Below are 13,944 nucleotides of genomic sequence, written 5' to 3'. Positions count from 1 at the left end.
CATCATCAGCTTCAAATCCCTCTGGTGCAATTTTTGCTTAAATGAATGGTTATCTTGATGTTCATGTATATCTTTTAGGCCTTTCCAAATGCTTTCCTTTCTATATAACCTGTTCTTCCTCCAGCAAGAGTCAGCTATTGCTTGTTGCTTGGGGTATGCTACCCTGCATGGAAGTGGAAGAGGACAGTTTCCTCTTCCTGACTCACTTGTTTTCCTGGGCTTCAGGGTGGGGTTTCTCAGAAATGCTGCCCTTCTCTCAGTGGTAGAATTGTGAGGCTTTTCTTGTTCTATTTTTTTTTTTCCTCTATCTTCTCCAGCACAGTCTGACCTCATCCTTGCTTTGGGAAAGTTATAGTTTTTAGCTCTTCCTGCCCATGTCTTAAGGCTTTTATTTTCCTTAGAGGCAAAAAGACCAAGTAGGGCTCTATTCCTTTCCGGCCTTCCCTCCACCAGGACTGCATCACTGAAAAAGAATTTGTCTAGTCTCCTGTCCTGTCCCAATCTTTCTCAGGAGCACCAGGTAAGGTCCATGAATAAGAGCCCATGAGGGGATATGAATTCTTGTTCTTGTGGCTACTAGGGGTTATATACTATAATGGTAGCCCATATTTATTCATGAGTTGTACCAATTCATTGCAATTGTAGCTAATGTTTGTTTTTTCCCTGCTGTAGAGGCCCCATTTTCCTCACAGCTCCAGTGAGCTAGGATTTACATCTCATCTCTACTTCAAGATGCCTTACCATCTTTCCTTATATTGCATGCTAGCTTTTGTGCATTAACCACAGCTCTCTTGTGGGTTCAAGTCTATAAATCTGTAGACTCCCTGGCATTTTCTTATTATTAGGGTGAGAGCAACATTCTCCCTAGCTTTGTTTATTCTAGGCATAAGACATAAATCCTCATGTTTTCTTTACATGATTGGCAGTCCAGCATGTGCTATATATTAGATGAAAATAAGTCAATTTCTGTGGAAGCAGATTATGAAGTCTTTAACTTGATAATAGAGTACAATTGTAATAGTTTGGCCATTAAGGCATACTGTCAGGACTATTAAGAGTTAAATGGTCCAGAATATATTTTTAAATCAAATAAGTACATTTATAACAAATACATCTGTTTAAAAATTTAGAAATTCAGTATTAGATTCTTTTACTTTTTAACTTTACATTTGCTCACTCTTCTTTTTCAAAAAAAAAAAAAAAAAGTAAGCCAGTCAAGCAAATGGATAAAGTTATGTACATGTTAATTATCACATCTCACAAGGAGAGAAATAGTTCATTCTCATTATAACTCTTCCTAAAGTCTAATACTTTCTTTAGTCTGTGAAAATATTAAAGTGACCCTATATAAAAAGAAAGATTCTGGAAAATGAATTTGGACTTCTTTAAAAAAAAAAACAAAAAAACTTCTGTACTCAAGTTCAAACAGTATGTTTGACCTTTATTTTTATTGCCTGCTGGGGTTTTCCTTTTTTTTAAATAAATCTTTTCCAAATAACTATCTTCTTCTTACTTCTCTTTATTTGGTAATATTTCTAATCCAGGAAAAAAATTTACTTTTCATAAAACTTGATGCTGTAAAATTTAGTCCTTTATATAACCCATTAGCCTTTGTCATACATTATTTGCCCTGTGTTATTTTTCCTTTTTTAAAAAATAATAATCCGATACTTGAATTTATGTAGTTCACCAAAAGACCTTTGAAAAAGATGTCTTAATAACCTTGTATTTGATGGTTTCTTGAGGTATACATTCAATGCTTTGGTAAAAGTCATGCCCTACTTTTAAGAAGCATTGTAAGCATTATACTCTTACTCATTTCAGATTCCTTGCCAAAATTATACAACAAAGGAAGTATCCTAAGAAAAAACTATGAAAGGAAAAGCCTGTTTTGTAATCTTAAAAAATAAAGATCCCAAGGGCTTCATATTATCTACAGCTAGATATCAGCTCCACATCTCAGTGCTACAACACAACCCATCTTTAAGGTAAATCAAGTCTTCTGATTGAATTCATACATGTGCATATACATGCATACTCTAAGTTCTTTTTTTTCATTTGACATAATATTTTAAAAGATTTAATTAGTTGTTTGCTTTAGATAAAGAGACTGAGAAAGAGAGAGAGAGAGAAAGAGAGAGAGAGAGCAGTGGGGAGGGGCAGATGAAGAGGAGAAGCAGGCTCTCTGCTGAGCATGGAGCCCAACATATTCTTTCTCCCTCTGTCTTCCCCCCCAACTTATGCTTCTCTTGCTATCTCTCTCTCTCTCTCTCTCTCAGATAAATAAACAAAATCTTTAAAAACAAAAAAGTGTCAGATACTTAGATGATTGAGCCACCTAGAGACCCCTGACATAGCTTTTTGATCTAGAATCATGCACAGGCATTGACAAGCTTTGGGCATAGTGATAAGGAGAAGCCTTGAGATCAGATTACTGAGGCTTAAGTCAAATAGTATTTTATCATTAACAAGCTATGTAAACTCATTGTGACTCAATTTCATCATGTGTAAAATAGAGATGAAGTAAAAGTACCTATATCATAAAGTTGCTATAAGATTTAATTGACAGTCTAATAAAAACTAGAATAAAGAAAGTGCTCAATAAATATTGGTTTATGTTGTTATATTTTAGTCTGTAGATCCAGCCACAAGATTAAAGTGCCATGTGGCTTGTATATACTACCTTTATATCCAATCTTGGCTGAACAAATAATTTTGGCCATGTCCTTGATTAAAAACTTCTGATTTCAAAGGCAATATCTTCTATATTTTAGTAAAGGTTCCATTTGTACTCTGGTAGAACATGCACTAAACTGTTGGTAAGTATGCCACTCTTTAACTGAGCTTATGTCTGCCTATTTGATCCTATAAAAATTCTAAAAACTTTCCTATTATGAATTCTCTAACTCCTTCTCCAAAAATAATTATCTTAATTTTACTTTTACTTTCATCTTTCCTATTTTTATTAAAGGAAAAAAAAAGATTGTATATATATATATAAGATTAATATATATATATCTTGCATTTTTCTATGTCATCTTGATTTCTAATCTAAATTTAGCTATTCTAAAAGAAACTCCCCTTCAATAGACATTTTAAGTATTTTCTCAAAAGATTATCTTTTTTTATCTCTGTATCAACTTTTTTGAAATATAATATGTATACAATAGAACACACCCATTTTAAGAGAATACTCAAATGTACACACCAGTGTAACCATCACCATAATCAAGATAAAGAGCATTAGCATTATCTAAAGTGTCATTCAAGCATCTTTGTTGTGAAATCTCTGCCTATCTTTGGTTTCTAAAAAACTCTGTTCTCTCTGTCATGATAGTTGAATTTTGTACTTCCTATATATTCATATGCATGTAATCATACAGTGCATACATGCATACCCTTTTGGTTATTTTTTTCATTTGAAAATTTTTTTAAAGATTTTATTTACTATTTAAGAGAGAGAGCGAGAACAAGCAGAGAGAGAGAAGCAGACTTCCTACTGAGCAGGGAGCCAAAAAGTGGGGCTTGATGAGATCATGACCTGAGCCTATGGCAGATGCTTAACCAACTGAGCCACCAAGGTGCCCCAAATTTGACAACTTTTTTTTTTTTTTATCATAGTTCTAAAACTATGCAGAGTCACACAGGGACACTGGAGAATTCACAAGGACATCACATGTTTTAGATTTTTAAAGAAACATAGTGACATCTGCCAAAAGCTGTGTGGGCTACTAGCTTGAAGTAATACACAATTTCAACATTAAATTGAGTTACATTTCTTTTGATGACACCAAATCTTTGTGAAGCTGAGTTTTGGGCTGTAATTAAAAAATAAATAAATAAATGCCACAAGAAAATCAATGTGGAAGAGGTAATTAGGGTGGTGATGTCCAATTTGAGTCCACATTAAGAAGTTATGCAGTGCCCAACAGGTGCACAAATACAATTCACAAATAAATATGGTTTTTTTAATAGAATGAAATACAAATGTTATTTTTCTTTCAACTAATGATGTATATTATTTTCCAAACAGCCACTAAGTGTATACTAGGACAGAAATACTTAAGAATCATTTTGACCTAAGTATATAATCAGTTCTTTCTTTCTTTCTTTCTTTCAGGGCCATGAAAAAAATGACAAGCTCTGTGACACCAGAAAATTTAGGAATGTTTGGCTTTTGGGATTCTTCAATAATATTTCATCAGTGATCCATTCCTTTTTATTGTAATATTTTATTTTTTATACCATAATTTCTTTTACCATTCACCATTGAAGTACATTTGGGTTGTTCAAAGTTTTGGGCTATATTGAATAAAGAACATTATTAGAACATTCATGTGCAACTCCCTATGTGGATATGTTCTCATTTCTCCTGAGTAAACACTTAGACATGGAATTTCTGGGTCATACATAAAATGTAATTCATCTTAAAAACAAAAACAAAAACAAAAACAGCCAAGCTTCCATCACTTATTACTTTTCCTGTCTGAAAAATTTTAAATGCTGATATGCTGGCAACGAATTGTTCAGGTGTTATTTGTTAAAAACAACAACAACAACAACAACTTTGTGCTGCCTTAATTCATAAAGAATTTAGTTACTGAATATAGAATTGTAGTTTGTCATTTTTTTCTTTAAGTATTTTAAATGTGCCATTCCATTGTTTTCTGGCTTCAGACTTCACCTTTGTTTCTCATACAATATAGGTATATTCTTTCTGCCTTTAAGATTTTCTTGTGATCATCATTTGTTTCGACAATTTTCCATATACCTTTGTATCATGGTCTATGTTTTTATCATACTTTAGTTTTATTGAGGACATTTGTCTATAGATTTCTGATTTTGACCAGTTTGAAAATTTTAGTCATTACTTTTTCAAATATTTTACTGCTTTTCATCTTTCTGGGATTCCAATTACACATATGTTAGACCACTTGATGTTGTCCTACATCACTGTGATTCTGCTAACTTTTAGGTCTTTTTCTAATTATGCTTCAATTTGGAATTTTTCTTTTGCTGTATGTACAAATTTGCTGATCTTTTTTTCTACAATATGTAATCTGCTGATAAGCACAACCAATGAATTTTTTCACCAGACATCTTATAATTCTTCTCTAGGTGCTTTTTGTTTGTTTGTTATTTTTTATTTTTCTTATTTTCTTCCTAAATATGTTCATGGATTTTTAAAAATTATTTAGCGCATTCATAATAGGTATTATAAAGCCCTGTTCTGCTAATTCCATGATATTTGCCATCTCTGGATCTGTTTCTATTGACTGATGTTCTAAAATGGAGCACATTTTTCTATTTCTTTGTGTTTTTAGTAGCATTTAAATAACACTAGATAATTTTAAATCATTGAATGCTGGAATTGTTGTCTTCCTTTAAAAAGTATTCAAGTTGTTTCTATAAGTCAATTAAGTTATTTATGGATTAGTTTTTTCCTTTGAGCCTTATCATTAACCTTCATTATCCATTATTTTAGTCTTTTACCCACTCTAGTCTCCACTAAATGTTCTGAGTGTTCAGATGAAAATGGGCTTGCTGAGAATGCACTGAGATAATGCTCAGGGAATTGCTCAGATTATAATGCTCCAGTTGTTATTTGTCTTGCATCATGGAATTCCACTCTAAGTAAGCATAGATTATAACCACAACTGACTATGCATGTTTATTGAAACTCTTTCTTTGTAACTCCTCCTTCATCGCTATTGTGCAAAATCTTGTCATTTCATTCTCCCTACACCTGCTCTTTTCCCCTTAGTGATGCAAGTCTGTCATATTCTTCTTGAGTTCCTCTTCCATGAATACGTGTTTGAAAAATCTCTCCACAAAAATGATGTGATGATCATTGTCCTCGTATCTTTTTCTTTTCTCTCAAGTTGTTTTTTTTCTCCAATTTCCAAAGATAGTTATGCCATATGTTTTTATCAGTTCTAGTTGTTTATGATTCAAGAGCAAGTACGATGCAACTGTGTTGAAGTGGAATTCCCAAAAACTCTTTCACATTATTTTACAGAATGTCTATCAGTACCGTTAATCTCTTAAGGCCGAAATTTCTCTTGTAGTAGACCAATGAAACTATCTAAGGATTGAAATACTTGGTTAACTGGGTCACAAAAAGAAAGTGATCTGAAGGTTGGGTATCAGACATGAGGGCCAAGGAAGTAGCCAAGGCACCCTGTTTTTCAGGCTGAGCTTATGTAAGTCATTAAGGTCTAAGTGAAATAGTAGTAAAAATGGATTTTCTTCATACAACACTCCTAAATTTTAGCATAAATTAAGAGTGGGACTAGAGACAAAACCAAAGTAAACATATTAAAATATGTTTCATAGGGAAAAAAAGAAGTTAAGAGATAAAATCACTTGGGGGTAACTATCTGTACCCTGAGATGAAATTACTGTACATTAAAAGAATATTCACTTAATGGGAATAGCCTAATTAGCAAGAGCATACAGAAATTAGAATGCAGAAGGAAAGTATAATAGCCCTTATTATAATTTAATGTGTAATAAAAATTAGAAGTAATTGGTTTGAATATGACATTTTATGAAAAAACTTTCTAAGTGGTTATTTTTTCAATGCATTCACTGCAAGTTTAACTCCAGGATAATACATTAAGTAATAAAACAGTTTATGGTTGCATACTAACAGAAAGTACTGAGGAAAAAAATGATTTGACTAACTATCCAGAAGTATTTATTGGATTAGAATCCAAACATGACAGTAGGCCAGCATCTCCAGGATGAAAAAGGCTGTGAGTCTAGGCACACATATCCTTCTGGAATATGGGAAAGCTTGGTTCTTGTCTCTCGGAGTCCAACAATGAATCTCACAGACACAGGAGAGTGAGTAAAGCAATAGTAGTTTATTAAATAAGTAAAGATACAGAAAATACTCTCAGAAGTGTGAGGAGTCCTGACAGAGTTGCCACTGAGGGCTTATAGGGTTGGTCTTCTATTGAAAGTCAACCAGGGAACCTAAATCCTTTTAACATATCTATTTTTTTAAGATTTTATTTATTTATTCATGAGCGACAAGAGAGACAGAGAGAGAGAGAGGGGCAGAAAGAGAAGCAGGCTTCACTCAGGTAGCCTGACGTGGGACTCGATCCTGGGTCTCCAGGGTCACGCCCTGGGCTGAAGGCGGCGCTAAACCGCTGAGCCACCTGGGCTGCCCCCTTTTAACATATCTATTAATATCACCATTGAGTTAGGACTGGTGATAACATCTTTAATAGCTTACTTCTTCACTGGGGTCTGGTTATTCTTTGTTGGTCACAGATGACTGTCCTCTAGGCCCACATCTAAGGCAGGGTGGTCTGGCTTGTTCCCTCATCTCTGGTTTCCTTACTCTTCAGCATTTTGGGTATTTCTGTGAGCCTGAACCCATAGCCCTCAATCTATCTCTCACTACCTAGCCCTGCCAGTCCCTTACTCACTTCTGAGGTATATTTAGTGAAGCAAACAGCTAACATCACACTGATTTATGGTGCATCACCAGCCTGAGCTGCCTGACATAAACATAGATGGCTGGTTCTTAATCAGTAAGAGAGTAACTAAGAGTTCCTCCATCTTGACCTTCCTTCTAGGTCCTATCACTGTCTGTTTTGTTTTCAACTATCTACAGGTTAACACCGAACAAAGTTCTTCTTTATAAGATTTCTCTTTTACTGTTGGTGGGAATGTGAACTGGTGCAGCCACTCTGGAAAACTGTGTGGAGGTTCCTCAAAGAGGTAAAAATAGACCTGCCCTACGACCCAGCAATTGCACTGCTGGGGATTTACCCCAAAGATACAGATGCAGTGAAATGCGGGGACACCTGCACCCCAATTTTTATAGCAGCAATGTCCACAATAGCCAAACTGTGGAAGGAGCCTCGGTGTCCATCGAAAGATGAGTGGATAAAGAAGATGTGGTCTATGTATACAATGGAATATTCCTCAGCCATTAGAAACGACAAATACCCACCATTTGCTTCAACGTGGATGGAACTGGAGGGTATTATGCTGAGTGAAGTAAGTCAATCGGAAAAGGACAAACATTATATGGTCTCATTCATTTGGGGAATATAAAAAATAGTGAAAGGGAATAAAGGGGAAAGGAGAAAAAATGAGTGGAATTATCAGAAAGGGAGACAGAACATGAGAGACTCCTAACTCTGGGAAACGAACAAGGGGTGGTGGAAAGGGAGGTGGGTGGGGGGTGAGGGTGACTGGGTGACAGGCACTGAGGGGGGCACTTGAGAGGACGAGCACTGGGTGTTATGCTATATGTTGGCAAATTGAATTCCAATTAAAAAAAAAAAGATTTCTCTTTCAGAAGTCACAGAACACATTTTTATTCTAAAGGCACTCCTAATTTATTTTATTAAGTATAAAATTCAGTTTTTCAATCACTTTTTGAGAAAAGTGGACAGTTCTGATGGGGGAACAGGGCCAGCTGAGGACAAAGCACAGCAGATATCCCACAAACAACCCACACCCAAGATGGGATATGTGTGACATTCTTCAGGAAGTTTCCAGTTGTCTTAATGTTAATGCCTTGCTAGAGGGAAAAACAATCTTTAACTTGACCATGGCAAGGCCTCCAGTAACTTGTAGGTCGTCCTTAGCATACGAAAATCCTTTTAAAATCTTCCTTTTTCCTTGCTTCCCCCAGTGTTTGGGTATATAATCAGCCACCCCTCACAGGTCCAGGGCGGCAGCTCTTCCTGTCCATGGGTCCTGTCCCCAGGCTTTAATAAAACCACCATTTTGCACCAAAGACATCTCAAGAATTGTTTCTTGGTTGTTGGCTCTGGACCTCACCTATATTCCAAACCTTCATCAGTTCAAAGTAGCCTGTGTGTGTGTGTGTGTGTGTGTGTGTGTGTGTATCTCATGTCTTCTCCTCCTTGCTTGGTCAATGTCTTCATGCTTTTCTATCCTCTGCCAGCATTTGATCTAACAACCTAATGTATCAGTTATTTACTCTGCAGGCCTCATTGCTTAATCTACTCTTCCTCCTTTTCCTCTAGTGGGATGTGTCCATTTGTACTTGTAAGCCTCAGATGGGCCATGTCCCAATCCCTGGCTTTTTCTCCCACTTAGAAATATATATCTCAATTACTTCAGAAAAGCTGGTAATAGAAATCACTTGGCTTTGATGTCATGCACTTCACATTTTAAATACTAGTTCTGAATCTTATTCGCCTCTTGACTTTGGGAAATTTACTTAATCTTTGAAAAACAGTCTCCTTCTATAATACAGGAATGTTAGTAATATTTATACACTATTGAGTTATGGGGAAGATTAAATGAGAAAATACATGCATGGCACATTACGAGTATTCAGTAAAGTCTAGTTTCCTTCGCCCTATCCTTCATTTCTTCTTGATACTAATTCCTAGTGTAAATTCCTGACAGTTGTTTCTTCTCTTTTTTTTTTCTTCAAAACAAGTGCTTGATTTAAATTTTGATTGCTGAGGCATCTGTTTCAAAAAGGCATCTGCTTCAAATAGCTATCTCAAATAAACACAGTGCCAGCCACACTAAAGAGCCAGGTAATCTCTCTGCATTGGGACTCCTTTGTTTTAGAGATCTTGCTTGATTACCATAACTGACCGTTTGAACCATTTTTTTTTTTCTTCACATGCTTACAATTCCTGCTTTTATGTTTTAAACACACCCAGAAAGACTGAGCCTGGGAAATCCTAGCAAAGCCCTCCTCTCACCCCTCCTTGTCTGGTCCCAGGTGTAGTTTAGCGAGGTCCTTGCTGAAGGGTGTCTTGCAATTTTAAGAACCACAAAGGCCAGTCCAACCACAGCACTAACTATTGATAGGCTGAGACCAACTCAAAACATCTGCCACTCTGCCTTGTTTTTCAGTATCTAAGACCATCAACTGCTATTTGATTCACTGATATTCTTTAGTCATATGATTCTTATGATCACCCTTGACTTTAGATGGTCATGAGACTTCCAACATTCAGCATCACCTTGTAGGTTCTCTTGGGGACTAGCCAATGCTTACGCCTGCCCACGCCTCTGCTCTCCCAGCCTCATCTTCATGCTCCCAAGCTTACCTTTCTTTCCTGCCTTTGTCCTCTACAATTATTCTTCTGGCTCTGGTGGCCTTGAAAGATGAAAATGCTAATAGACACATTATACCTCTTGGAAATTATTTGTACTTTTTTTCTCCAGAGTTAAGGAATTAAGAACTCTGCCAAAAGTCAAGTCCAGGAAAAATGAATTATTTTATGAAGGCAACTCACCTATCTTCAGAAATAATATTCCCTTAGGCAGCCTCTACTCCATTTTCTCTGGAAGTCGCCTTGTCACAAGGAAACAGGTCAAAGTTGCCTAGGTGGCTCAGTCTGTTAAGTGTCTGCCTTTGGTTATGATCCTGAGGTCCTGGGATGGAGCCCCACATGGATTGCCCTGCTCAGCGGGGAGTCTGCTTCTCCCTCTCCCTTGGCCCCTCCTACCACACTCTCTCTCTCTTTCTCAAATAAATAAATAAAATCTTAAAACAAACAAACAAACAAACAGGCCATAGACTCCAGCAACCCCCAATACAGTGCTCAAGAGAATCTAAGCTTTGGCAGCAGACACAGCCTCCTACTGTGAATGGCCAGAAATGTGAGAAGGAGCAACCAAAACACATAGGCCTCTTTTAGATCATTTTCCAAAGATTAAGTAGCCTAAAATGTCCTCCTCTAATGCTTCATACTTGGACTTGAACTTTTACAGCAGTGTATTGTAATCAGCTTTAGGTTTGGGTTACAGTTTTGACTCCCAGTCTGCTCAGAGAGAGATTCAATCCATTCGCATCCCTCTACTCTCTCAGTTTTAGAAGCTCTGTGTTGCACATTAACTTCCTTTAAGTCCTGGAGATGCTACATTCTCTTGTCTAGTCTGCCCTTTTTAAGAAGCAGGAGTCATCACAAAGCATTTCCCAACTGATGTTTTTTAAAGAAAAGGTAATTTAATCAGCATGTGTAATTTTCTGCTCTCTTGCAATTCATTGTTTCTGATGCCATCTCCTAAAAACACCGTTTTCTCCCCGTTTAGTTCAATTTCTATGGAGCTGTGGGGGAACTCTATTATGCTAATGATGAGGCAGATAAGTGGTTTACTTAAATTAAATTAGCAAACACAGCCAATTACTCTGCAACCATTCTGAACTTAACAAGAAAATTCATTATCAGCACAGAAGAGATAAGGCCTATTTTTTTTTTTTAAATCCTTCTTTGGAGGAAACTTCATCCTTGCCAAAAAGGTCCCATCACAAGGATTAATGACTGACTGGTTGGAGTCAACTTCCTTAAATTGAAAGCTGGCATAATAAGAGAGTTTGTGATTTAGCCTGTCTCTCAATAAGAGAGCCATAAAGCTATAACCCTAGCTGGTAGCTTTAACTATGAGAATTATGTCCTAAAATAGCCGCCCTATTGCATACCACTACACATTTCCCATATTATTTTGGAGTTGCCTGGGGAATAAAATTCAGAGACTATACATTATAATGTTGGTATTTCAATAAGAATGCTAGGCAACAAGCTTACATCAATTCATTTGATGAACATAAATTGTATGCCAGACCCAAAGCACAATTGCTAGGGGCTCAGCATACCCCAATGAGTAGTCTGTTGTTCCTGCCCTCAAGCATCTAAAGTCTAGGGGGAGAGGCAGATCTGTAAACAAATGTAAAATAATATGAAGCTTATAAAATGGTCACGCAAGCTGTGACAGGAGCCTGGAGGAGGATGTGCTAAATTCTATTCTATGTGGTATAAGAGGAAGGATTGGGAACATTTAAAGAGATCTGATGCTAGGCAAGGCAGTAGAAGGCAAATTCTGGAGAAAGGGAAAAGTATCGGCAGAAGTCCAAGGTTGTGAAAATGTGTAATTTGATGAAATTTTTTTAAGGATGATCAAGAAACACTGTGTAGAAGTACAGGGTGAGTGGTGAGGAAATGGGGAGCCCAAGATAGGCAAAGATGGTACCAAGGTGTCCATGTTACTGACAGAGTGTGAAATTCACAATAGAGAGCACATTGATCATCATATCAATTTTAAAGATTACCTAGTATCAGTCAAAATGTTTAACCAAGGAATCAGTGGTATCTAATACCTGATTACCCATACTGATGACTTAAATTTATGAAATGAGAGCTCATATCATACTAAAACAGACACAATTTATTTCCTTTTGAGTCCAGATGAAGTTTCCTTTCATAATTTCTGATTATTGCAAACAACTACATCTTCATTTATTTCTTTCAAATAATGTCTCATGAAATTGTTCCATGGGATGCAAGCATTCTTCTATCCTACCAACCAGAGTTTCATTGGAAAAATGAATGAAAGCAATCCACTAAGGTATAATTTATGTAAATGCTAGCTTCTCAAACATATTTATGGACTGTACTAATATAGCAAAGCTGTTACCTTATACAGTTGGGCTACTTACTATTTCTTAGCTGAATAGCTCAAAACCTTGATTTTTTTATCTTCTGGCTTACTAGTTCCAACTAAGAACACAGCAGTGTTCTTTTAAAGATACTGATTCTCAAACCAGGAATCTGTCTGTGCCCACATTCTCTTCCTTATCACCTTCCTTTCCGCCTGAGCCACAACTTCCCACACCAAGGTCTGACAATCTATCTTTCCAGTGACCAGCCACTTCTCTCCACCTTCACTTCTATTTCCTTAGCTCAAATTACTTACATCCATTACCTGGTAACCTTGGTCTAAATTATCTCTCCTCTTCAGTCTTGTCCCTTCAGGCCATTTCCCAAACTGTCAACAAAGGTAAGTCTTTCACTTGAAAGCCTAATTATGTAATTCTACTGCTGTTTCATATCTGTTGGTGGCTTCCCGTTGCTACTAGAATACGGTCCAAATTCATCATGGAACATGCCCCCTTTCCCTGTGCATATTCAGGTTTTCTCTTCAGACTCATCCATTGTGATTTCCTGTAGCCATTCTCTTTTACTCTGTGCTTTTGCAAGGCTACGACACTGATAGTTCCCCACACTTCCACTAGCATACCCTCCACCTTCAACCTGTAGTATCTTTACCAGATCTCCCCTTGCTTAACTTCTACTTATCCTTTGGGAATCAATTCTATACTTAAATGCTCAAAGAAGCCTTCCCTATCTCCCCAAATGAATAAATTGACTCTTCAATGTACTTCATTTTATCACAACCTGTGTCACTTACCTTGCTAGATAGACTGCTCTTATTACACTGTGAAATTTTAAGGACTGGAACTATATCTTTCTCATAAAAATATACCCCCCGTGCCTACCACAGTGATTGATGCATAGCCCCAAAGTATATGTGTATCTATTCACGAAATAACCATTCATTAGTTTTAAAGAGTGGATTTGGGAGCAGCGCTTACCCTTTACATACAGGCACAACCTCTGATTCTTCCTTATGGCTCTAGTGTCCCATTCAAACCTGGACACACCTTTCTGGATATCGTGGAAACCAGTGTAATGCCAGGCATGGCAGTTTTCAAAATTACTTTAGCTCACAAATATTTAAGACTTTAACAAAGTCATCACAACCCTTGCTGTCCTGACTTATTCCCATAGCTCAGAACAGTTAACCTTATCACTTCTCAGTTGTAAAAAATACACGTTCCACTTTTTGGAAGCCAGGTTCATCTCTCTTTCTAGCCTGACTTAGGTTCACACCCCCATCCTTTGCCTGATCATTTTTCTCCTGTGTCTCAGAGGCCACCAATTCCCATGATTCTTATTCTAGGCTTCTGTGCTGGCCTTTGAAGTTCAATATCTTATAAAAAAAATAAATAAGAAATCTGTCCTGACCATATGTTTCTTTTACACTTAAATAAATTTTGAGTGTTAGACAGCCACACCATCCCAAACACTAATTTTAATCCACAGTTGGGATGTAGAGAGAGAATACTCTTGAAGTTCCAATTGA

At 36.7% G+C, this 13,944-nt stretch overlaps 1 long non-coding RNA gene across 1 annotated transcript; it reads left to right on the top strand.

Moving 5' to 3' along the window:
* Window positions 1–276: 276 nt before the first annotated feature.
* On the top strand, window positions 277–4,394 carry LOC144285957 (uncharacterized). Its single transcript, XR_013354104.1, has 3 exons — window positions 277–520; window positions 1,825–1,988; window positions 4,121–4,394. It is a non-coding gene; the product is annotated as an uncharacterized LOC144285957 (long non-coding RNA).
* The last annotated feature ends 9,550 nt before the right edge of the window (window positions 4,395–13,944 follow it).

The sequence above is a fragment of the Canis aureus genome, chromosome 1 (genome assembly GCF_053574225.1).
Source record: "Canis aureus isolate CA01 chromosome 1, VMU_Caureus_v.1.0, whole genome shotgun sequence".
Classification (NCBI taxonomy): domain Eukaryota; kingdom Metazoa; phylum Chordata; class Mammalia; order Carnivora; family Canidae; genus Canis; species Canis aureus.
This window is presented reverse-complemented; position numbering and strand designations above follow the sequence as displayed.